The sequence below is a fragment of the Bubalus bubalis genome, chromosome 16, assembly GCF_019923935.1.
Source record: "Bubalus bubalis isolate 160015118507 breed Murrah chromosome 16, NDDB_SH_1, whole genome shotgun sequence".
In the NCBI taxonomy this organism is placed as follows: Eukaryota; Metazoa; Chordata; class Mammalia; order Artiodactyla; family Bovidae; genus Bubalus; species Bubalus bubalis.
In genome coordinates, this window is record NC_059172.1 from 41,368,166 (window position 1) to 41,394,030 (window position 25,865).

The 25,865-nt window shown below is 38.0% G+C and overlaps 1 protein-coding gene across 8 annotated transcripts in view; it reads right to left on the reverse strand.

Moving 5' to 3' along the window:
• The window catches only part of STK33 (serine/threonine kinase 33), a 185,032-nt gene that overhangs the window by 105,122 nt on the left and 54,045 nt on the right, over nucleotides 1-25,865 (reverse strand). The window contains exon 1 of one of the 8 annotated variants that reach the window (XM_006051607.4): nucleotides 23,700-23,844. The exons of the other annotated variants lie outside the window; for them this stretch is intronic. The gene's annotated coding sequence lies outside the window, so the exon portion shown is untranslated. Of the gene's footprint in view, nucleotides 1-23,699; nucleotides 23,845-25,865 lie in introns of those variants that run through there. 8 annotated transcript variants of the gene reach the window in all.

Consider the following 25,865-nt stretch of genomic DNA (forward strand, 5'->3'; position numbering starts at 1 on the left):
GCAAGACAGAAATTAAGTCTTAATTAGGAAAGCAGCATCAGGGATGGGGAAAATAGATTCTACAGATATTTAGGAAGTAGAGTGATAGAACTTTATCACTGCTCTCCTATGACCATGGTGAGAGAAAGAAAAGTTAGAGAGGACACTGAGGTGGAGATGTCTAAGATGCAGTGGCTACATAAGTCCAAAGATAAACTAAACAGACATCTAGATTTAAAACTTGTATTTAAGAATTACGTCATGCAAGAGGCAACTGAAATCATGTATAGGTGAGATCACCCAGAAAGGATGTGTGGAATGAAAACATAAGAGAGTCAAGGACAGAAATTTCAAAAACATCAACTTCTAAAGGATAATCAGAGGAAGAGCATCCCCTGAACAATGGAAAAGCATAACCATAGAGGCAAAAAAAAAAAAAAAAAAGGTATTTTATGAAGGAAAGACTGTCAAAAGCCAAATGGCTCAAAACTTTTAAGATGAGGGCTGGAAAATCGTATTTAAAAATTAAGCTATGGGGTACTGTTGGCAAAAATGGCAGATTAGGGAACAAAATCCAAAATTTTGTTCATCCATAAAAGCAATGAAAAAGCTGAAAAATTTTTTAGAATAAACTTTTTCAGAGCTCTGGAAAAGCCTTCCAGCAATACAGGAAGTGTTTATCTTTAAATCAATAAATAGTGTATGTCAGTAAGAACAGCACATTTTGTGACATTTTAACTTCTCTTAGTTCTATCCTCCATTCTCATCTCTGCAATAGTCTTGAAAAATAACAGCCCACATTCCTGGTACATCCTAGTAGTCACTGAGTGGAGAAGAAGGGAACTGAAGCCCTTTTAAATCCTCATTCCCAATGAACTGTCATTATTTGACCTTTCTGTTGGTTCCCTGGAAGACCCCACTTATAAGTTAGTCTGTATTTGGCCTGACTCAAAACTCACCTCATACAGAAAACCTTCTCCCAAAGGGCAATTGTTGAGAACAATTACGAGCAAGTGTTTTAACTTCACAGCTGCCTGAGGAATTGGTTACTATATGGAGCAACAATAGACTAACCAAAAAAGCTTGAAAGGAACACCTAGGAAATATTAAACCATATAAGCTTTGAAAAGCTCCAACATAGTCTTGGGAATCTAGGAGACCACAAAGAGCCATGTATAAGGCTGTACCCAAACAAAATAAAGACTTCAGGAGGCCCTAAGCTCTCATCTCCGGCTGACCTCGAGGTTCTGCGTAAGCAGGAAATGAAGGGTAACACCTGTCACACACCTTGCTGAGCGTTGAAGGTACACCCCAACATAAACATAGAGCTCTCAGCAAAGACTGCTGATTTGTTTGTCACAGACATTTATGGAAAACTCTTCCAATCACTGGGTCACCACTAAGCTAAACAAGCAGAGACATCAGTGGCCACACAAAACAACATAGACTTCACATAATTAGTTCAGAAAAGTCACTAAACAAACTACTACAACAACCACCAAGGCAGCAAAAACACCCTGGGAATGGGAGAGTGTCTGATTTCTACAGTTGCTACGTTTTTAAAATGTTGAGTTTTCAACAAAAAATTATGAGCCATGCAAAAAAAACTCTAGAAAGTATGGCCATGCAGAAGAACAAAAGCACTCAATATAAACTGGTCCTGAGGAGGCCATTTGTTATTAAACAAATACTTTAAGTGAGTTAATTTAAATATGTTCAAAGAGCTGAAGGAAACTATGTCTAAAGAACTAAAAGAAAGTATGAGGTTATCTGGCCAAATAGAGATTATCAATGAGATATAAGAGTTACTTTTTAAAAACTCAAACAAATTCTGGATTTGAAAAGTACAATAATTGAAATGAATATTTCATTAGAGACACTCAATAGCAGATTTGAGCAGGCAGGAAAAAGAAACAATGAACTCAACTGAAGATATGTCAATGAAGTTGATCTAGTTTGAGGAACAAAAGTTAAAAGAATAAAGAAAAATAAACACAGCCTCATAAACATGGGGAGATACCATCAACGGTACCAATATATGCATAACGGGAGTCTCAGAAGAAAAGGAGAAACAGAAATGGGAAGAAAGAATATGTGAGGAAACAATGGTCAAAAACTTCCAAACTTGATTAAAAACATTAACGTCCACATCTAGAGGCTCAAAATACTCCAAATATAACAAACTCAAAAAGATCCACATCTTGACATATGCTAGCCAGACTGTCAAGAGACAAACAGAATTCAGAAAGAGAGAAGTGACTTATCACCTTCAAGAAATGTTCAATAAGATTAACAGCTGTATTCTTATCAGAAACAAAATGAAGAAAATGGAATGACACATTCAAGGTTCTTGGGAAAAAAACCTATAAATCAAGAATTCTAAATCCAGCAAAAACTACCCTTCAAAAATGAAATGAGTAGCCAAAGGCCAGTATTACATTAATAACAAAACAATCAAAGACATCACATACTTGCACATGCATGCACACACACACAACTAGAGATCATATTCCTTATAATTGATGATAAGTGCAAAAATCCTCAACAAAGGACCAGCAGCATATACCACCAAAATACTAAATCAAACAACATATGAAAAGGATTACACAATACAATGAGAGGAGAGTTGTCCTAGGAATACAAGTTTGGTTTGACATATAAAAATCAATGTAATACACTATATTAATACAATCCAGGGAAAATAAACACATGATCATCTCAATACCTGCAGAAAAAAAAATTAACAAATTCCAATATTCTCTCAAGATAAAAAATTCAACAAACGAGGAACAGAAGAGAATTTTTTCAAACTGACAAAGGGAATACAAAATACCCATAGCTAACACCATAGTTAATGGTGAAAGACTGAAAACTTTTCTCCCCAAATCAAGAACAAGTCAAGGATGTCTACCCTCACCACCCCTATTTAATATTGTACTGGAAGTTCTAGCCTGCTGCTACTGCTGCTAAGTCACGTCAGTCGTGTCCAACTCTGTGCGACCCCATAGACGGCAGCCCACCAGGCTCCCCTGTCCCTGGGATTCTCCAGGCAAGAACACTGGAGTGGGTTGCCATTTCCTTCTCCAACGCATGAAAGTTAAAAGTGAAAGTGAAGTCGCTCAGTCGTGTCTGACTCTTCGCGACCCCATGGACTGTAGCCCACCAGGCTCCTCCGTCCATGGGATTTTCCAGGCAAGAGTACTGGAGTGGGGTGCCATTGCCTTCTCCGGGAAGTTCTAGCCTTAAGAGTACTAAACATGAAAATAAAATAAAAAGTATCCAGATTAGAATGGGAAAAGTAAAAAATTATCTCTATTTGCAAATAACATGATCATGTATATAGAACATTCTAAGGAATACACATACGCATACTCACTAATAAATGAGGGTAGCAAGGCTTCAGGATTTAAGATCAATATACGTAAATCAGTTGTATTTCTATACACCAAAAGTGAAAAATCAGAAAATAAAATTAAGAAAGTAATTCAATGCAATAATATTAAAAAACACGAGTAAATAACAAAATAAGTACAAGATCTGTATATGAAAACAAACAAACAAAAAAACTCTATCAAAAGAAATTAAAGAAACAAAGGACACTGTCTATTGTAAACAGTGCTGCAATGAACATTGGGGTACACGTGTCTCTTTCAATTCTGGTTTCCTCGGTGTGTATGCCCAGCAGTGGGATTGCTGGGTCATATGGAAATTCTATTTCCAGTTTTTTAAGGATGGGGGACATGTGTACACCCATGGCGGATGCGTGTTGATGTATGGCAAAACCAATACAATATTGTAAAGTAACAAAAATAAATAAATAAATAAAAGAAAGGACACTGTCTTTATGGCTGGAAAAACCTGATATTGTTAACACAGCAATATTCCACAAAACTGATCTGCCAATTCAGTGCAATCACTATCCTTTTCCAAGTGTCTTTTTCTTTTCTGCAGAAATTGACAATCCTAAAATTCATATGGAAATGCAAGGGATACAGAATAGCCAAAATAATCTTGGGGAAAAAGATCCTTTCAATATAAAAGGAAACAAATGGAATATATACAAATAATTTCAGTGCAAGGCAGAAAACAAAAGTATAAAGCACAAGATGGAAAGAGCAAGCTTTTCCAACTTGTGTAATCAAAAACTCTAATTTATCAAAGAAGATATACAAATACCAGTAAGGACATGAATAGACACTCAATTTCTTTAGTCATTATTATAATGCAAATGAAAACCACAGTTTTGAGAAATGAAACCACAGTATCACCTCATACTCACCAGGATGGCTACAGTTAAACAAACAAAACCAGACAATAAGTGTTGGAGAGAATATGAAATAATTGAAATGCAAAATGGCATAGCTGGTGGGAATGTATCAATAAAAGGGTATAGCCATGGAAAACAATTTGGTAGTTTCTCCAGAATTAAAGAGTTACCATGTTGTTGTTGTTCAGTCACCTAGTCATGTCTGACTCTTTGTGACCCCATGGACTGCAGCATGCCAGGCTTCCCTATCCTTCACCATCTCCTGGAACTTGCTCCTCATAGCCACTGAGTTGGTGATGCCGGCCAGCCATCTCATCCTCTGATGCCCTTTTCTCCTTCTGCCCTCAATCTTTCCCAGCATCAGGGACTTTTCCAATGAGTTGTTTGTCTGCATCAGATGACCAAAATACTGGAGCTTCAGGATCAGCATCAGTCCTTCCAGTGAATATTCAGGGTTGATTTCCCTTAAGATTGACTGGTTTGGTCTCCTTGCTGTTCAAGGGACTTTCAGGAGTCTTCTTCAGCACCACAGTTCGAAGGTATCATTCTTTGGCGTTCTGCCTTCTTTACCGTCCAGCTCTCACAACCATGCATGACCACTGGGGAGGCCATAGCCTTGACTATACGACCTTTGTCGGCACAGTAATGTCTCTGCTTTTCAACACACTGTCCAGGTTTGTCATCACTTTCCTGCCAAGAAGCAATCGTCTTCTGATTTCATGGCTGCAGTACCGTCTGCAGTGATTTTGCAGCCCAAGAAGAGGAAACCTGTCACTGTTTCCATCTTTTCCCCTTCTATTTGCCATGCAGTAATGGGATCAAATGCCATGATCTTGGTTTTTTCAATGTTTAGTCTTAAGCTGGCTCTTTCACTCTCCTCCTTCACCCTCATCAAGAGGCTCTTTAGTTCCTCTTTGATTTTTGCCATTAGAGAGTGGTAACATCCACATATGTGAGGTTTTTGATGTCTCTCCTGCCTATCTTGATTCCAGCTTGTAACTCATCCAGCCCAACATTTCTCATGATGTGCTAAGCATACAGATTAAACAGTAACAGCAGACAGCCCTGTCGTACTCCTTTCTCAATCTTGAGCCAATCAGTTGTTTCATACAGGGTCCTAACTGTTGCTTCTTGACCTGCATACAGGTTTCTCAGTGGACAGGTAAGATGGTCTGGGTATTCCCATCTCTCTAAGAGTTTTCTAGTTTATCACAATCCACACAAAGGCTCTAGCATAGTCGATGAAACAGAAATAGATATTTTTCTGAAATTCTCTTGCTTTCTCTATAATCCAGCAAATGTTGGCAATTTGATCTCTGGTTTCTCTTCCTTTTCTAAACCCAATTTGGCCATCTGGAATTTCTTGGTTCACATACTACTGAAGCCTAGCATGCAAAATTTTAAGCATGACCTTATTAGCATGGGAGATGAGTGCAACTGTCCAATGATTAGCACATTCTTTGGTACTACCCTTCTTGGGAATTGGGATGAGGACTGACCTTTTTCAGTACTGTGGCTACTGCTGGGTCTTCCAGATTTGCTGACATAATGAATATAAAACTTTGATGGCATCATTCTTTAGGGATCTGAATAGTTCTGCTAGAATTTCATCACATCCACTAGCTTTATTAACAGCCATGCTATTTAAGGCCCACTTGACTTCACACTCCAGAATGTCTGGCTCTGGGTGACTAACCACACCATCACAGTAATCTGGTTCATTAAGATATTTTTATACAATTCTTCCATGTCTTCTTTCCATCTCTTCTTGATCTCTTCAGCGTCTACTAGATTGCTACCATTTTTATCCTTTATTGTGCCCATCTTTGGGTGGAATGCTCCCTTGATGTTTCCAATTTTTTTTGTAGCCGAAGATGGAGAAGCTGTATACAGTCAGCAAAAACAGGACCTGCAGCTGACTGTGGCTCAGATCATCAGCTTCTCATAACAAAATTCAGGCTTACACTAAAGAAAACGGGGAAAAACAATAAGCCAGCCAGGTATGACTTAAATCAAATCCCATATGAATGCACAGTAGAGGTAACAAACAAATCCAAGGGACTAGATCTAGTTAACAGTGTGCCTGAAGAACTACAAGAGAGGTTCATGATATTATACAGGAGGCAGCGAACAAAACCATCCCAAAGAAAAAGAAAGGCAAGAAGGAAAAGTGATTATCTGAGGAGGCTTTATAAATAGCAGAAGAACGAAGAGAAGCAAAAAGCAAAGGAGAGCGGGAAAGGTACATCCAATTAAATACAGAATTCCAAAAAATAGCTAGAAGAGACAAGAAGGCCTTCTTCAGTGAATACTGCTTCGTATTAGAAGAAAACAACAAAAGGGGAAAGACCAGAGATCTCTTCAGGAAAGAGTCACCGTATCACCCAGCAACTCCTAGGTATAGATCCAGGAGAACTGAAAACATATTACACAAAAACTTATACATAATGGAACAAAGCAGCACTATTCACAGTGCCAGAAAAGTCAGAAACAATATGAATGTCCATCAACTGATGAATAAACAAAATGTGGTATGTGACATATATATATATAATTCAGCCACTGATACATGTACAATGTGGATTAACCTTGAAAATAAAATGATAAATAAAAGAAGCCAGATTCAAAGACCATATATTAAATGACTCTATTGATAAGAAGTGTCCAGAAGAGGCAAATCCATACAGATAGAAAGTAGAATGGTGTATGTCAGGACCCAAGGAAAGGGGAAAAGGTGGCAATGTGATGTGATTACTAATTGGTATGAAGTTCTTTGGGGGAGAGGACATTCTCAAATTATAAGGTAGTGATGGTTGTGCAACCATGGAGTAAAACACTTTAAACTGGTAAATTTTTCAAATATTAAGTTGTCCCTAAAAAGTTGCCAAGATTAAATTAAGTAAGTTGATGGGGTCAGACTAAATATGAATTCTTAAAAGGCAAGGCATTTGGCCACTTATCTCAAGCTCTGTCCACAAGGCATCAAAATATTAATTGAAAAGCAGGAATTCAGTCTATCTTATAGCTTTACCTAATTTCAGGGCCCAGTCATACAAAAAAAGACTATGTGCAGTCTTTTCTCTAGCAGCCTTACCCCAAGAAACAGCCTTAGCAAAACCCTAGGCCAACTAGCCCTCTAGCTTAGGTCTCTGCCCGTGAACAACACTGTATTCTTTCCATTACATCATGGACTGCCCAGGTTCAAGTCTTGGGCACTTACTAAATTTGTGTTTTTAATCTACTTAATCTACTTTTGTACTTTAGTTTCCTCATCAGTAACTTGGGATAATAGAGCACATTTCATAGGTTATTATGAGTATTAAATGCTTATACTAGTGCCTAATGAATTATAGGCCCTCAACACACATTGTAGGGCAATGGAACAGGGAATGAGTCTAAATCATGACCAAATGCCTCACATTATGCCCCAGAAAAGATTCTTTAATAAGTTCTATATATTCATTGGTAAGTTCTGTGGTAAAGAGAAAGGTAAAGGTAACAGTGAAGGAGGAAAAATAATGCATATCCATGTCAAACCCACAATTAGCAAATAATATTTTTACATTAGGAACTAATACACACACATGTATACATTCAATGAAATTAATTATTAATTGAAAACACCCTTAATATTTATAATATACTCTATTTGTTATTCTTGTCTATCCTATTCCCAATTTTTAAAAACTCTTGTCACATCACGCTATTATCACTCTACTAAGTTGATTTTCCCATCCAGTAATGGTCATGGTCCAAAGTTTGACCAAATTGGCATTGAAAAATATGAATCTGGACATGTGACCATCTAATTTTAACACTTTCCAATACTTTGGCCACCTGATGTGAAGAGTTGAGTCATCTGAAAAGACCCTGATGCTGGGAAAGATTGAAGGCGGGAGGAGAAGGGGATGACAGAGGATGAGATGGTTGGATGGCATCACTGACTCAATGAGCATGAGTTTGAGTGAACTCCGGGAGTTGGTGATGGACAGGGAGGCCTGGTGTGATGTAATTCGTGGGGTCTCAAAGAGTCAGACACGACTGAGCGAATGAACTGAACTGAACTGAATTTTAACACAAAGAACAATAAATTAAGGGCTCAATAAAGGTTGGTATTGTGGGAACACAAAAAAAATTAATAATTTGACTGGGTCACCTAGGATCCACTGCATACAACTATGGACTTGAATGGAAATTCAAACACTAGGAATTAAGAATTGGTCATAGTTAGTCTCCTGACCTGCCTCTTGAGAAACCTATGTACAGGTCAGGAAGCAACAGTTAGAACTGGACATGGAACAACAGACTGGTTCCAAATAGAAAAAGGAGTATGTCAAGGCTGTATATTGTCACCCTGCTTATTTAACTTCTATGCAGAGTACATCATGAGAAACGCTGGGCTGGATGAAGCACAAGCTGGAATCAAGATTGCCGGGAGAAATATCAATAACCTCAGATATGCAGATGACAACACCCTTATGGCAGAAAGTGAAGAGGAACTAAAAAGCCTCTTGATGAAAGTGAAAAAGGAGAGTGAAAAAGTTGGCTTAAAGCTCAACATTCAGAAAACGAAGATCATGGCATCTGGTCCCATCACTTTATGAGAAATAGATGGGGAAACAGTAGAAACATTGTCAGACTTTATTTTTGGGGCTCCAAAATCACTGCAGATGGTGATTGCAACCATGAAATTAAAAGACACTTACTCCTTGGAAGGAAAGTTATGACCAACCTAGATAGCATATTGAAAAGCAGAGACATTACTTTGCCAACAAAGGTCTGTCTAGTCAAGGCTATGGTTTTTCCAGTGGTCATGTATGGATGTGAGAGTTGGACTGTGAAGAAAGCTGAGTGCCGAAGAATTGATGCTTTTGAACTGTGGTGTTGGAGAAGACTCTTGAGAGTCCCTTGGACTGCAAGGAGATCCAAGCAGTCCATTCAGAAGGAGATCAGCCCTGGGATTTCTTTGGAAGGAATGATGCTAAAGCTGAAACTCCAGTACTTTGGCCACCTCATGTGAAGAGTTGACTCATTGGAGAAGACTCTGATGCTGGGAGGGATTGGGGGCAGGAGGAGAAGGGGACAACAGAGGATGAGATGGCTGGATGGCATCACCGACTCAATGGACGTGAGTTTCAGTGAACACTGGGAGTTGGTGATGGACAGGGAGGCCTGGCGTGCTGTAATTAATGGGGTTGCAAAGAGTCGGACACGACTGACCGGCTGAACTCAACTGAACTGAGTCTCCTTTATACTCCTATTTTCCCAATGTGGATGGAAGACAAGCTGCTAAAATATTCAATACACTAACTAATGGCAAAGCTTAGACATAAACTTGACAGGTGTTATCTGATTTGTTAATTAGACAATGTTGTTGTTTCTCTTGTCCCTTTTCTCTCTTCTTCTAGGATAAGCACCAAACACCATAGAGTTCTCAATGCCCTGTCATTAGTCCACTCGCTGTTCAGAGCACCTGCCTTTACCTCTACCCACATTTCCAAGGTGCTCGGGTTTTCTCCAGGCCCCAGTTTTACCTCGAGTCTGCCACACAGTTTCCCCACTACCCCACCACTATATGGCATTAGTGAGCAGCTTCATGGGCTTCCCGAGTGGCTCAGCAGTAAAACAATCTGCCTGCAATGCAGGAGCTACAGGAGCCACGGGCTTGATCCCTGGGTCAGGAAGGTCCCCTGGGGGAGAGCATGGCAACCCATTCCAGTATCCTTGCCTGCAGAATCCCATGCAGAGAGGAGCCTGGTAGGCTACTCCATAAGGTCGCAAAGAGTTGGACACGACTGAAGCAACTTAGCACACGCATGCAAAACAGCTTCAAAACTTGGCCCAAATCTGTTCTATATGCTTTGGAAAGGCAAAAGGAGAAGTAATAATTTATCACAAAAACATGTTTAATCTGCTTTGAATGGGTAAATTCCTGCTTAAGTCATTGATTTTGCCATATCCAGATGCTGAAGGAGCTATCCAGTATCTAAATATGAGATTCACAGATGAACAGGCTTCTCAGAAATCAGCTTTGTATGTACTATATACTATATTTCAATATATCCAAAAATATATAGTCTATATAATAATAAAAAAGATAGATACCATGGTAAATTTATGATCACAACTATAATCACTTTACTATTAATATTATCACAATGGCAATTATATCCATTTATTCAATCATTTATTTAATAATATTGATCAAGTTCTACTACCTGTGAGGAATTATGAGCCTTAGAAAAGAAACAAAATAGTAAAGTCCTAGATCCTTTCAATCTTAAAAGAAATAATATGGCATATGTACAAATAGTTTCCATGCAAGACAGAAAACAAAGGTATAAAATACAAGATGGAAAGATATAAAATACAAGATGGCTCTTTCAACTTAGGTAATCAAAAACTAATTTATCAAACCCAAACTATGGTTTACTAAAGTTTAGATCACACTTAACAAATAACAATTAGTTGGTACACCTTTGAAACAAGAAAACAAAACTCTGCTTTTTAATACACTGTCTAGGTTTGTCACAGTTTTTCTTCCAAGGAGCAAGCATCCTTTAATTTCATGGCTGCAGTCACCATCTGCAGTGATTTTGGAGCCCAAGTAAATAAAGTCTGTCACTGTTTCCATTGTTTCCCCATCTATTTAATGTGAAGTGATGGGACTGAATGCCATGATCCTCATTTTTTGAATGTTGAATTTTAAGCCAGCTTTTTTACTCTCCTCTTTCACCTTCATCAAGAGGCTTTTCAGTTACTCTTCCCTTTCTGCCATCAGAGTGGTATCATCTGCATATCTGAGGTTGTTGATATTTCTCCCTGCAATCTTGATTCCAGCTTGTGCTTCATGCAGTCCAGCATTTTGCATGATGTACTCTGCACAGAAGTTAAATAATCAGGGTGACAATATTCAGCCTTGCCATACTCCTTTCCCAATTTTGAACCAGTCCATTGTTCCATGTCCAGTTCTAACTGTTGTTTCTTGACCTGTATACAGGTTTATCAGGAGGCAGTTAAGGTGGTTTGGTATTCCCATCACTTTAAGAATTTTCTACAGTTTGTTGTGATCCACACAGTCAAAGACTTTAGTGTAGTCAAGGAAGCAGATTTTTTTTTCTGAAATTCTCTTGTTAGCTGCAGTTGATTTCCTTTCTTTATATTTACAGGAATATTCCATTCCAAAATCATCAATGAAATCAAGTCTAAACAGAACATTTGAACCATAAAATATACACAAAATTGGGACAGAATTAAAATAAGTACATTATTTATTAAGTATTTTCTACTAGGTCCTGAGGCTAGTGAAAGTGGGGACTAAAGAAGTGTGCTATGTCCCTCCTGCTCCCTAGGATGGAAGAAAGCCTTTGCATCCAAGGAGACAAGGACGTGGGGAGCATCAAGGTACCTTGAAACACTAAACAAAGAATGAAAAACTAATCATGGGCTGAAACAAATTACTAAACTATTTTTTGTTAATGCAACTCAAGTTTGAGAAGGTCAGGCCTGTGGAGACAGTAGAAGGAAAAGTATTTAAACTTCTCATGTGGGGAATCAGGAAGTAAAAGCATCCTAAAGGAAAAGACAAACTTACTGGTAAAGGAAGAAGAGAGGGTCTTGGTGTGGAAAACAGAATATTATTTTCTTGTAGTAGTAGAAAAATATGTACTTATTATATATGTTGGATAAATGAAAGGCCCTTTCCTCCCTTAGCTAAGGAAAAAAACTATTTGGAAATTTAGAAATATTTTCCAAAATGCTTTGATAAAAGGAAAAACAAAACTGAAATTACAGACTCTCAAGAAAACTATGAAGAGCAAAATGTTTCCTACCAAATTATGGGGAACAGTGAAAGTTATATTCAGAAGAAATTATATGGCTGCAAATGCTTTTTTTTTTCTTAATTTTATTTTATTTTTAAACTTTACAAAATTGTATTAGTTTTGCCAAATATCGAAATGAATCTGCCACAGGTATACATGTATTCCCCATCCTGAACCCTCCTCCCTCCTCCCTCCCCATACAATCCCTCTGGGTCGTCCCAGTGCACCAGCCCCAAGCATCCAGTATCGTGCATCGAACCTGGACTGGCAACTCGTTTCATAATGCTTTTCTTATAAAAGAAGAAAAATGAAAAAGAAAATTAGTGTTCATATTTAGCAACTAGGAAAAGAACAAATAAATAGAAAGTAGAAAGAAAAGATGAAAAGAGTAAAGCTTCAATTAATGAAACAAATATCTCAAATAGAAAATGAATAAATCTAAAAACTGATTCTTTAACATGATTAATAAGCTAAAGAAATAAAGAAAATCAAGATATGTATATGATTCAACTTGATCATGGTGTATGATCTTTTTTATGTGTTGTTGGATTCAATCTGCTAATATTTTGCTAAGGATTTTTACATCTATAGTCTTCAAAAATACTGACCTGTAATTTTCTTTTTTAATAGTATCTTTGTCTGCTTTTAGTAGCAAGGTAATGATGGCTTCATAGAATGACTTTGGGTATGTCCCCTCCTCTTCAATCTTCTGGAAGAGTTTGAGAAAGGTATATGTTCTTCTTTCTATATTTGGTAGAATTCCCCTGTGAAAACATATAGTCCTGGACTCTTGTTTGCAGGGAGTTTTGTTTTGTTTTGTTTTTTCACAAATTATATTTCACTTCTAGTCATTGGTCTGTTCAAATTATCTGTTTCTTCTAGATTCAGTTTTAGCAGACCATATGCTTCCAGAAACATTTCTTCTACATTGTCCACTTTGTTGGCATATACATGTTCATAATATTTTCTTACAGTATTTTTTATTTCTGTGATATTGGCTGTAATTTCTCCTCTTTCATTTCTTATTTTATTTGGGTCCACTCTTCTTGGTGACCCTGGCCAGAGGTTTGTCTATTTCGCTTTTCCTTTCAAAAAAACAGCTCTTGGTTTTATTGATTTTTTTTCTATCTTTTTAATCTTTATTTTATTTATTTACTCTCTGATCTTTCTTATTGCCTTCCTTCTGCTGACTTTAGGTTTTGTTTGTTCATCTCAATAGACAAAGAAAAAGCATCTGATAAAATTAGCCATCCATTCATGATAAATATTAATACTCTAGCAAAAGTAGGTATAAAGGGAACGTATCTCAAAATAATAGGAGCCATGTCTGACAAACCCACAGCCAACATAACACTCAATAGTGAAAAGCTGAAAGCCTTCCCACTAAATTCTGTAACAAGAAAAGGATGCCCATTCTTACCATTTCTATTCAACATTGTACTGGAAGTCCTAGCCACAGCAATTAGACAAGAAATAAAAGGTATCCAAATTGGAAGAGAAGAGGTAAAATTATCCTTATATGAAGATGACATGATACTCTATCAAAAACTATTAGAACTGATAAGTGAATTCAGCAAGATATCAGGATACAAGATTAATATACAGAAATCTGTTGCATTTCTTTATACTAACAATGAAATATCAGAAAGTATAAAAACAACCCCATTTAAAATCACACAAATACTAAGAATAAACCTAACTAAGGAGGTGAAAGACTTATACACAGAGAACCAAAGATTGATAAAGGATATCAAAGATGATTCAAGGAAGCAGAAAGATATCCCTTGTTCTTGGATTGGAATAATTTAGTTAAAATGGCCACACTACCCAAAGCAATATACAGATTTAACGTGATCCCTATCAAATGATATTTGTCACAGAACCAGAACGAGTAATCCTAAGATGTGTACAGAATGACAAAAGACTAGAATTGCTTTGGCAATTCTGATGAAATGTTTTTTCTAATGAAAAAACAAAGCTGGAGGCATAATGTTTCCAGACTGCAGATAGTACTACAACGCTACGGTAGTCAAAACAGCACAGCACTGTCACAAAAACAGATACATAGATCAATGGAACAGACTAGAGAGCCCAGGAATAAACCCCACACCTCTGGTCAATTAATATTCAACAAAGGATGCAATAATATACAAAAGAGATAAGATAGTGGTGTTGGGAAAGTTGGATAGCCACATGTAAATCAATGAAGTTAGATCACTCCCTCACATCATCAGTTCAGTTCATTTCATTGCTGAGTTGTGTCCAGCTCTTTGCAACCCCACGGACTGCAGCATGCCAGGCCTCCCTGTCCATTACCAACATCTGGAGCTTGCTCAAACTCATGTCCATGATACTGTCCAACCATCTCATGCCTCACACCATACACAAAAGTAAGCTCAAATTAGCTTAAAGACGTAAATATAAGCCATGAAACCGTAAAACTCCTAGAAAAGAACATAGGTAAAACATTTTCCAACATAAATCATAATGATGTTTTCTTAGGTCAGCACCCCAAGGTAATAGAAATAAAAGCAAAAAAATTTTTTAATGAGATCCAATCAAACTTATAAGTTTCTGCACACCAAAGGAAATCATAAACAAAATGAAAAGATAACCTATGGACTGGGAGAAAATATTTTGCAAATGATATGACCAACAAGGGCTTAATTTTTAAAATATACAAACAGCTCATACAGCTCAGTAACAATAAAAAAATGGGCACAACCTAACTAGATATTTCTCCAAAGAAGACATACAGATGATCAAAAGGCACATGAAAAGATGCCCAACATCACTAATCATTCAGTTCAGTTCAGTTGCTCAGTCGTGTCCGACTCTTTGCGACCCCATGAATTGCAGCACACCAGGCCTCCTCATCTATCACCAACTCCCGGAGTTCACTCAGACTCATGTGCATCAAGTCAGTGATGCCATTCAGCCATCTCATCCTCTGTCGTCCCCTTCTCCTCCTGCCCCCAATCCCTCCCAGCATCAGAGTCTTTTCCAATGAGTCAACTCTTCACATGAGGTGGCCAAAGTATTGGAGTTTCAGCCCCAGCATCAGTCCTTCCAATGAACACCCAGGACTGGTCTCCTTTAGAATGGACTGGTTGGATCTCCTTGCAGTCCAAGGGACTCGCAAGAGCACTGTGGTGCTCTTCTCCAGCACCACAGTTCAAAAGCATCAATTCTTCGTTGCTCATCTTTCTTCACAGTCCAACTCTCACATCCATACATGACCACTGGAAAAACCATAGCCTTGACTAGACGGAACTTTGTTACTAATTATTAGAGAAATGCAAATCAAAACTACAGCAAGTTATCACCTCACTCCAGTCCAAATGGCCATCATCAAAAAGTCTACAAATAACAAATGCTGGAGAGAATATAGAGAAAAGACAACCTTCTTACACTGGTACAGTCACTATGGAAAACAGTATGGAGGTGCCTTGAAAAGCTAAAAATAGAGTTGCCATATGATCCCACAATCCCACTCCTGGGCATATATCTGGAAAACATGAAAGTTCTAATTCAAAAAGATACATACAAACCAATGTTCAAAGTGGAATTATTTACAACAGTCAAGACATGGACGCACTTAAGTGTCCACCAACAGATGAACAGATAAAGAAGATGTGGTACATATATCACAATGGAATATTGCTCAGCCATATAAAAGAATAAAGTTGCATTTGCAGCAACTTGAATGGATATAGAGATTATTATACTAAGTGAAGTAAGTCAGACAAAGACAAATATTATATGAATCACTTATATGTGGAATCTAAAAAAGTGATACAAATGAACTTATTTACAAAATAAACAGACTCACAGGCATAGGAAAAAATTATGGCTAAGGGGAAGGTGGGGAGGGATGTATTGGGAGTATGAGGTTAACAGATGCATGCCACCCTATGTAAAATAGATAAACAGCAAGGACCTACTGTATAGCACAAGGAACTATATTTAATATCTAGTAATAAACTGTAATGGAAAAGAAACAGAGGGAAAATATATATATATATAAAATATTCAGAGTATAAAAGAAATCATAAGCACAGATGAGAAAGCCATTAAAATAATTATAAAACAATAATACTTCCAATTCTACAGTAATTTTCTTAGTCACAATTATTGCATAACAAAGTACCCCAAAATCAGTGGCTTAAAGCAATAATTATTTTATTATGCTCACAAATTTTATCAGTCAGGGAAGGCTCATCTAGGCTAGAGTCTTTCATGTGACTGCCTTGATATGCCAGCTGAGTTGTCATCATCTGAAAGTTCAACTAGACTGTGTGTCCAGCATGGCTTACTCAACTGGAGGGCAATAGACGCTGGTTGATAGCTAGGAGCTTACACATGGCCCCTCCCGAACAGTGGGCTCAGAGCAATCAGACTTCTTATTTGGCAGCAGACTTCTCCCAGAGACAGACCCACTGAGAACTGGATAAAAGGTGCATGACCTTTTCTGAACCAGCCTTGGAAGTTACATAGTATCACTTTCATCGTATTCTATTCGCTGAAGTAACCATGCTGCTGCTGCTGCTGCTAAGTCACTTCAGTCCTGTCAGACTCTGTGCAAGCCCATAGACGGCACCTCACCAGGCTCCCCCATCCCTGGAATTCTCCAGGCAAGAGCACTGGAGTAGGTTGCCATTTCCTTCTCCAATGCGTGAAAGTGAAAAGTGAAAGTGAAGTCGCTCAGTCCTGTCCGACTCTTAGCGGCCCCATGGACTGCAGCCTACCAGGCTCCTCTGTCCATGGGATTTTCCAGGCAAGAGTACTGGAGTGGGGTGCCATTGCCTTCTCAAAATCCTACCTAGATCCAAGGGAGTGAACATAAATCCAAGCCTTAATAGAACTGTTTTAAAAATTGCAGAAATGTTTTAGAGCCACCATAGCAAAAAATCTGAACCCTAGAGGAAATCAGTAATTTTCTAGCAGAACATGAATTCCCAGTCATGACCCAAAAAGAAGTATAAAGCTTGAGTAGATCAAACACCATAGAAAGATAGGAAAAGTGATTGAAGATCAGCCATTAATTAAATGCATCGGGTAGTTTCACACTTGATCCCTATGTAACTTTGAAAGAAGTGCCATATATTTAAACTAGAGGATCTCAAACTTTAATGAGCACCAGAATCACCTTACCAACTAGCAAACATGCAGATTCCTGGGTACCATCTCCAGAGATTCTGATTCAGTAATCTAGAATGTGGAACAAGAAACTTCATTCCCAAAAAGCATACAGGTGGTGTTCACACCACTTGTCCATAGATGGACTTTGAATAGCAGTGATTTAAAACAGCAACTGGTTTGCTGGCCAAGTCTGGCCTGCCACTGGTTTTCATAAAGTTTTATTCGAATATAGCCACACTTGCTCATTTACATAGTGCCTATGTCTAGTTCTGTGATCCATAAAGCCTAAAAAATACCTAAAATCTGGCCCTCTGCCAACAAAGTCTGCCAACCCAGTCTGCCAACCCTTGACTACACCACTATATTATTCTACTTCATTATAGTTTCCCTTTTCCAAACTTCAGAATTTTTGGTAACTCCTGCTGATACTAATGGTTAAAGTGCAAAACAAATATGACAAATAGCTTTCATCTCACAGGCACTCAGTTCACCACCTGTATCACCATGTTGAAGAGGATGTGAAACTGTCCAGGTTCAGTGAGGAAGAATGTTATGATTGATTAGAGATGTTCACCATGGGCATTTACTTGTGGAACCTGACTGCAAAATACACAAGTTTTAAGAATCTTCTCAAAACAAACAAACAAACAAAAACTGTTGGATAACTGCAACCAAACAGGGATATAATGCACACATTTTTAACTACACCATTAGCAATGTATTAGATTTTGTTCCAACTGCTGTGGAAGTTATTGCAAAAATACATAAATATTTCACATTCATAACGAAGTGAAGTAAATAGAATTCTTTTGATACTTTATCAGAGTGTAATACAGACCAAATTTATCATGTTTGTACACAAGATTTCTGAGATTGATGTCTGCTCATGAAAGAATACTAATAATGTTTCAAATGCTGTGAGCCTATATTTTATCAGTTGAAAATGTCCCCATTATTAAGACATCTTTCAAAGATCCTCTTAATATTAGGGGTGAGTTTTGCACATTAACACCATTTTCCCATGATGTTAGTTCTAAAATAGTGACTCAGAACATACCAACAGCAGAAATGACATTTTTAAATTTGCATATTTACATTATTATTTAAAAGGAAAGTATGCATTTTTTTGGTGCTAGGCAAAAGAAAAAGTGCACAAGAAAATATATGTGTGTGCTTGTAGTTCCAGGCAGAAAAAAAATTGCAGATGAAAATTTCCAGTGTGGGCAGTAAACAGTTAAATACTAAACCCCAATAAATCAGGAAGTCAGCAGCAGGGCTGCCATGAAGCCCAAGGATGGTGGCCCGGGGAAAACTGACCACATAGCAGAGGTCCTAGAGGAACAAGGCAAGGGTGGCCAGGCATACACAGACAGGATTTTTTCCTACCACTGTATTACTCCTTGCATTCACAAAGTCGGGAATGTAGGAGAAACTCAATAAACATCTGTGGAAGGAAGGGTCAGTTCAGTTCAGTTCAGTCGCTTAGTCGTGTCCGACTCTTTGCGACCCCATGAATCGCAGCACACCAGGCCTCCCTGTCCATCACCAACTCCTGGAGTTCACTCAGACTCACGTCCATCGAGTCGGTGATGCCATCCAGCCATCTCATCCTCTGTTGTCCCCTTCTCCTCCTGCCCCCAATCCCTCCCAGCATCAGAGTCTTCTCCAATGAGTCAACTCTTCGCATGAAGTGGCCAAAGTACTGGAGTTTCAGCTTTAGCATCATTCCCTCCAAAGAAATCCCAGGGCTGATCTACTTCAGAATGGACTGGCTGGATCTCCTTGCAGTCCAAGGGACTCTCAAGAGTCTTCTCCAACACCACAGTTCAAAAGCATCAATTCTTCGGCACTCAGCTTTCTTCACAGTCCAACTCTCACATCCATACATGACCACAGGAAAAACCATAGCCTTGACTAGACAGACCTTTGTTGGCAAAGTAATGTCTCTGCTTTTGAATATGCTATCTAGGATGGTCATAACTTTCCTTCCAAGGAGTAAGCGTCTTTTAATTTCATGGCTGCAGTCAGGGTAGAAAGTATGAAAAGTGAAAGCAGCGGGGGCGGGGGGAGCAGAAGTACATACAACAAAGCTGTGGCTCCATCTGAAGTATCAGGTGGTGATTACAAAGAACACTTGGGGAAGGTTCAGTTCAGTTCAGTTGCTCAGTCTGACTCTTTGTGACCCCATGGACTGCAGCACACCAGGACTCCCTGTTCATCAACAACTCCTGGAGTTTACTCAAACTTGTGTCCATTGAGTCGGTGATGCCATCCAACCATTTCATCCTCTGTCGTCCCCTTCTTGTCCCGTATTCAGTCTTTCCCAGCATTGGGGTCTTTTCAAATGAGTCAGTTCTTCACATCAGGTAGCCAAAGTATTGGAGTTTCAGCTTCAGCATCAGTCCTTCCAATGAATATTCAGGACTGATTTCCTTTAGGATGGACTGGTTGGATTCCCTTGCAGTCAAAAGGACTCTCAAGAGTCTTCTCCAACACCACAATTCAAAAGCATTAATTCTTTGGTGCTCAGCTTACTTTATAGTTCAACTCTCACATCCATACATGACGACTGGAAAAATCATAGCCTTGACTAGACGGACCTTTGTTGGCAAAGTAATGTCTCTGCTTTTTAATATGCTATCTAGGTTGGTCATAACTTTTCTTCCAAGGAGCAAGTGTCTTTTAATTCCATGGCTGCAGCGACAATCTGCAGTAATTTTGGAGCCCCCAAAAATAAAGTCTGTCACTGTTTCCATTGCTTCCCCATCTATTTGTCACCTATTTGGGGAAGGTACTGGTAATAAATAAGTTTCTCAACTAAAAGTGAAAGGGGGGCAGGTAATCAGCCTACAGTTGCTAAGGGTCTGATATGCAGAGACAAGGAGCAGCTCTGCAAAGGACACAACAGCTCCTGACATATTAGAAGCAAGTCTCTCTAGTTCCTGTGCACTATCTCTAAATACCACAAAGACAACTACATGCCCAGAAAGAATATGGATCCTCTGAGACTTTTTATTTATTATGTGGTCCCTCTGGCCTAAAACCCTGTATTAACACTTAGCAACAGAAAAGGAGGAAGGGCAGATGGGACTGTGATGTTGATGATATTCAGTATGCTGGGTGAAATGCACTGAAAAGCTAGATAACTCCAAATTTTATGTGAAGTTTTTAGAACTGGGAAGTCCATGTTTATAACTAAAGACTGTACATCTCCTGAAAACATACACAAAAATTAGTGTCTGAGAGTGTGTGGGCGTTTTTCTGAGAAGGGAGTCCAATACCTTTATCAGAGTGCCAAAAGGTCTACAATCTTCCATACCCCCTTTCCCCAACTTTAAGAACCACAGCTACCATGATTCACAAACTAGATCATTTGTGGGACACAACATTCTAAATTTAAATATAAAAGAAGATATGAGAGTATAACACTTGTCATAAAGGTATTATTTCTTCAAACTAGGTTCAGGTACTTGTGTGTGTGTATGCGTGTAGCAAGGTAAATTTTTTCATACTGAGGTCTGAGTCAAAATGTTTGAGAGCCACTGCTCTAGGGCATAAGAAATGGCTATACACAACTTTGTAACATTAAATCACCATCCATTGAAAACAATTAGGTGAGCTGTGGGTCCAGCCGGTATTCTGCTGTTTTGAGTGACACATGATCCACCAAAATAAAACTGCTATTATTAGATAACTGCAATCTTCAATACTCAGAAATGAACATATATCTTAGAAGGTCCTATTGATCTTAAGGAGACCAAGGACTATAAAGAGGTTGCCTTTGAAAGGACCCTGCACACTGGCTGTCTCTGGGAAAATGTGAAACACTGAATTAAGTGTTTAGGAATGAGAAAAGTGCGCACTTTTCCCTTACACAGAATCTTCTCAGCATCTCAGAAGGATATCAGGGAAGGGGAGAGTATGTAAATCCATCCTTAAACCTGGCACAGCAATGAGTTTTAGAAAAATTATTACTTCTTTTACACAAAAGATACAGTAAATTTGCCAAGACCACTTGCGTGTAGGGGTGTCACTTTAGTCCCAATTACCAGTATCTGGTACTGTCCACTATTCTCTTCTAAGCCTCAAGACAAGAAACAAAAATGGCCCAGGCATTGGATTACTTTGTTTATGGCTTAAAATATTATAACTAAAGCAATTTATAGATTTGAGTTGTCCCATTCAATGCAAAATTTTCAAAAGTATCCTAGATTTTGCACAGCCAGACCACTACCTTCCTCAATCTGCAAAGGACTAGAAGTTATCCCTCAGACAGGTTCTGGCTTGGGGTTCAAGTATACCTGAAACCAAAAGTGAAGTACCATACTGAGATACTCCATCCCTCTTGCCCTGCTTATCCCCTATAATGCATGGAACCAGGCTTACATCACCCTGGCTGGAGACCAAAACTTCCTCACTGGAGAAACTGCCTGATACGTTAAAAGGTGCATAGGTACTGACCTAATGGGGTTCTTCCCCTAGGTTTGCTGTTGTTTGGTCACTAAATCTTTTCCAACTCTTTTGCAATTACATGGACCATCGCCCACCATGCTCCTCTGCCCATGGGATTTCCCAGGCAAGGATACTGGAGTGTGTTGCCATTTCCTTTGCCAGGGAATCTCCCCGACCCAGGGATCAAACCCGCATCTCCTGCATTCGCAGGTGGCTTCTTTACCACTGAGCCACCACAATCGCCGCATCCCGTAGTAAAAGAGCTTAGATTGTTTCCAGGTCACCTTTACTAGATGACACAGAGCTTGTGACGCAATTTTAATACCTCACTCTTAAACAGGAAAACATAGTTAGACATTTTATGAAAGTCTCAAGTGTGAAAGAGAACAAACAAGTGGGGGGAAAAGGATCTCAGAGAAAAAAGAGAGAAGGCCAGGAGCAAAATTATACCACATATATAAAAATAGCCTCTGAGAGTTAAAAGATATCATATCCATAAAATAAGAAGCCACAATAAAAGAATATTCGGAAACCAGAGGGAGTCCTGAAAAATCTAAAAAAGTTTTTTAAAAAATTAAATGAAGGAGTTAGAACATAAATTTGGGAAATATCTTAGAAAACAGACCAAAATGACAAAAAGGTGGAAATGACAGTGAACAGATGGAAAAATTAAGGATCAGCCCAGGAGATCCAACATGTGAATAACCAGAGTTCAGGCAAAAAATATAGAAAATAAAAGAGAAGCAATTATTGAAGAAATAATACAAATAAACTTTCATAGGAGTAAAGAATTTCCAAATTGAAAGAGCCCACAGATTTCACAGCAAAATTAATGAAAAATGATCCACATTGACCATCGTGAAATTTCAGAACACCGAGAATAAAGAGAAGAAAGATCGGTAACGTATCTTCACCATGAACAGGGGGACCGATGAACATTAATCCCACTAAAAGTGGGACCACCAGACACCATGTGCCTGATGATGTAATGCGAAGCTTATGACGTGAAACAATAGGAAATACACAACACCACTTATGAAGTATTATTGTTTAATAGTTGAACTAGAACTTAGTCAAACAAATCTAACCACTAGAGATCTTTTTATCCAAATTGTATTTTTGAGTACTAAAATTTCATTTGAATACTAAAATTTCACTTGGTTATTACTCTTTATATCTTCTATTTCCATGCAGAGATGTTCTGTCAAGGGAAATATTAAGGGTGGACTTTGTCATTTTAGCACTCATAAGGTATATTTTTATATATTACTTTGTTGTCACTAACTAAAGACAAAACTCCAATTGCAAAAATTTTCTGGAAAACCAAAATAGTTCAGGAATATAGGCAATTTCCCATTAATTTTGCAGAGTGACCCAAACAACAAGATGTGTCCTGCACTGATGTCTGGTGCTCAACAAATGCTTAATGAATGAATGAATGGACACACATGTATGCACATCTCTACAGAGGCTGAAAGAGAAGCATAGTGCCTACTCCTTTTAAAAGGTCCTAAAGAGGGGAGAAATCTAAAGCTTTACTTTCCTAACAGAAGCGCCTCTAAAAGTCAGGGTCAGGAACTGCTTCAGGAGATAAATATAGAACAATGAACCACTACTGTCTGGCCAATTAACCACTCTCACAAGAGTAAAAGTATATAAAAGCTAAGAGGAATGTTTCCAAATATACCCCTGATATAAACTGGTATGATTAAGTTTGAGTTGTCCAGAATCTGTTCTCCCTTTGATGTTCAGCCATATCCAAGAAGTGTCAGGTCTAGCCAGAGGATTTCACTCCTGAATGATATGGCGAGTTCACAGAAAAGGCATTCTTATACTGTATATCAAGCTCAATCCTCCACGGGCTTGATGACAATCTCTGGACACTGTGCTGCATCTCACAAGTTGTTCTTTAAGTGGAGGCAATGGATCTCTCTGTCCTGATCTGATGAGGATGTGAATAATCTTTTGGGAGACAGTGCATCAGTGAACAGGTGGGCTAAGACTGCTGACCAACAAAGTAGAGATTAAAAACTCACCTGGAGACTCACCAAACCAAACTCTCAGCAAAAATAGGTTGTGTGCTTAGTCGCTCAGTCGCCTCCGACTCTGCGACCCCATGGACTGTAGCCTGGCAGGCTCCTTTGTCCATGGGGATTCTCCAGGCAAGAATACCGGAGTGGGTTGCCATTTCCTTCTCCAAAAACAGGTTACATTCTGCCAAAAGGCAAGGATATTCTCACTTTTAGCCTAAGCAATGGAGAACTCATAAAGCATCAGTACTAATAAGGGCAAACTACCCTCATTTTGGATTACAACAGGACAGCAAAAGATTTAAAGAAAACTACCTGCAATTGCTTTTTTATGCTAAAGAATGCTCCCTAGCAACTCATGCAATAATTACCTGGCATTAATATAGTCATGTGATTTATCTGGCATTTAACTAACATGAATATGTGTAAAAGAACTTGGAAAGGGTACCATATCCCTTTAATAGCTAACTCATAATTTAGGTAATACACAGAGGCTAATATAAAATTTAAGCTATAAATTAATAAAGAATATTTGATAAATCATCCTTCAATGGAGCCATAAACTAAAGATTATATGATCAATTTAGGTTCTAAACAACATTTTACAATGGAAAATAGACAAAGCAATTAAGAGTCCCTAAGGAATTCAATTCTGTTTAATACCTTTAAGTTAGGAATTGGATTAAATTATTGGGTTAGTGAAAAAGTTCATTGGGTTTTTCTATAACATGTTAAGGAAAAACCCAAATGAGCTTTTTGGCCAACCCAATATATCAATTACTTGAGAAAATGTGTACATTTTTCAATGAGCATATATTTTAAAACTGACAATTTACTAATGAAAGAACAGAGGCTTTTCATTTAGCCTTTTCCATATAGGGTTTTTTTGGTAAATAGTTCTCAGTTTCTTGACTTGGTAGTGTAAGACAATTTTACATTTCCTGCTTTATCTGCTGAAGCAAGATAACTCAGTAGCTAGATTTTCATTTCACCCAGAGCATAGTTTTATACAAAGTAAATTTCCTAACTTCAGAGAACGTAACAACTATTCCCAATGAGAAACTCTTTAGGCAATGCCAGGAATCAGCCCCATGTAAGAAATTCTGCTCAAGTAAGGTGTGAACAACTTACTAAATAGCTTTTTTCACAAATTTCAATGTGTTAGATATGTTCATGCATATCCTTCTATCATTGTATATTCTGAAATAAATATATATATATAATGATACACAGTCTTAAGTCAGTTGCTATTTTACTTTTCAATTGTTTCAAATGTTTCACAACTTAAGTCTGTGATATTACAAGCCCCTCCAGAAGACTTAAACAGTATTAAAATACTGCTTTCAATTTAAAGGGCAAAATATCTGGAAAATTAAGGTCACAATGTTAGAGAGTCTAATGGAGTATGGATTTCTGCTTGAAGTACTTCAACCAGAAACCTCAGCAATCTTAAATCTGTCTCTCCTGGATATAATAAGTTTTAAAGCTTTGAATGAATTTTCAGAATATGTTTCATATCTCCCATAACTTCAGAAAAGGATGCTGCAGAGAAGCAAAGAGAACAGTTTCTACAATAATGGAATTTTTATGCAGCACCAATAAGTTACAGAGCCTTTAAAACAAAAGATGAATAGGATCATTCTTAAAAGGAGGAAAAAATAACAAGCATTTAGGTTTCTTTGTAAGAATTTGCTCTTAGATACAAAGTGTTTTTTAAAAGATCAAGAAATAGATTATTTTATCCCAGATGTCATAAATGCTCTCGAATTACGATTAAATCAATGGTTAATATTAAAATATAAGGTATTTCTGTTATTTCTATAGCTAATATGCCTAGTGTCATATCCCATTATAAAGCCTAAATCATTTTTCCAGATAGGGCACTACTCAGGATATACTGAAAGACCAAATCACATGGAACATGTACAACATTTAAAACAGGGAAACAGTGCAAAATATAGTTCAAAAAACTTGCTTTTAGAATGTTCATTTAAAATAGTGGTTCTCAATCACTGGTGATTTCGTCTTCCAGGGAACACTTAGCAATGTATGGAGACATTTTCAAATGTCACAACCAAGGGAGTGCTACTGGCATCTAAACGTTAAAAGCCAAGGATGCTGCTGAACATCCACAATGCAAGAGAGGCCCACTACAAAGAATTATCCAACCCA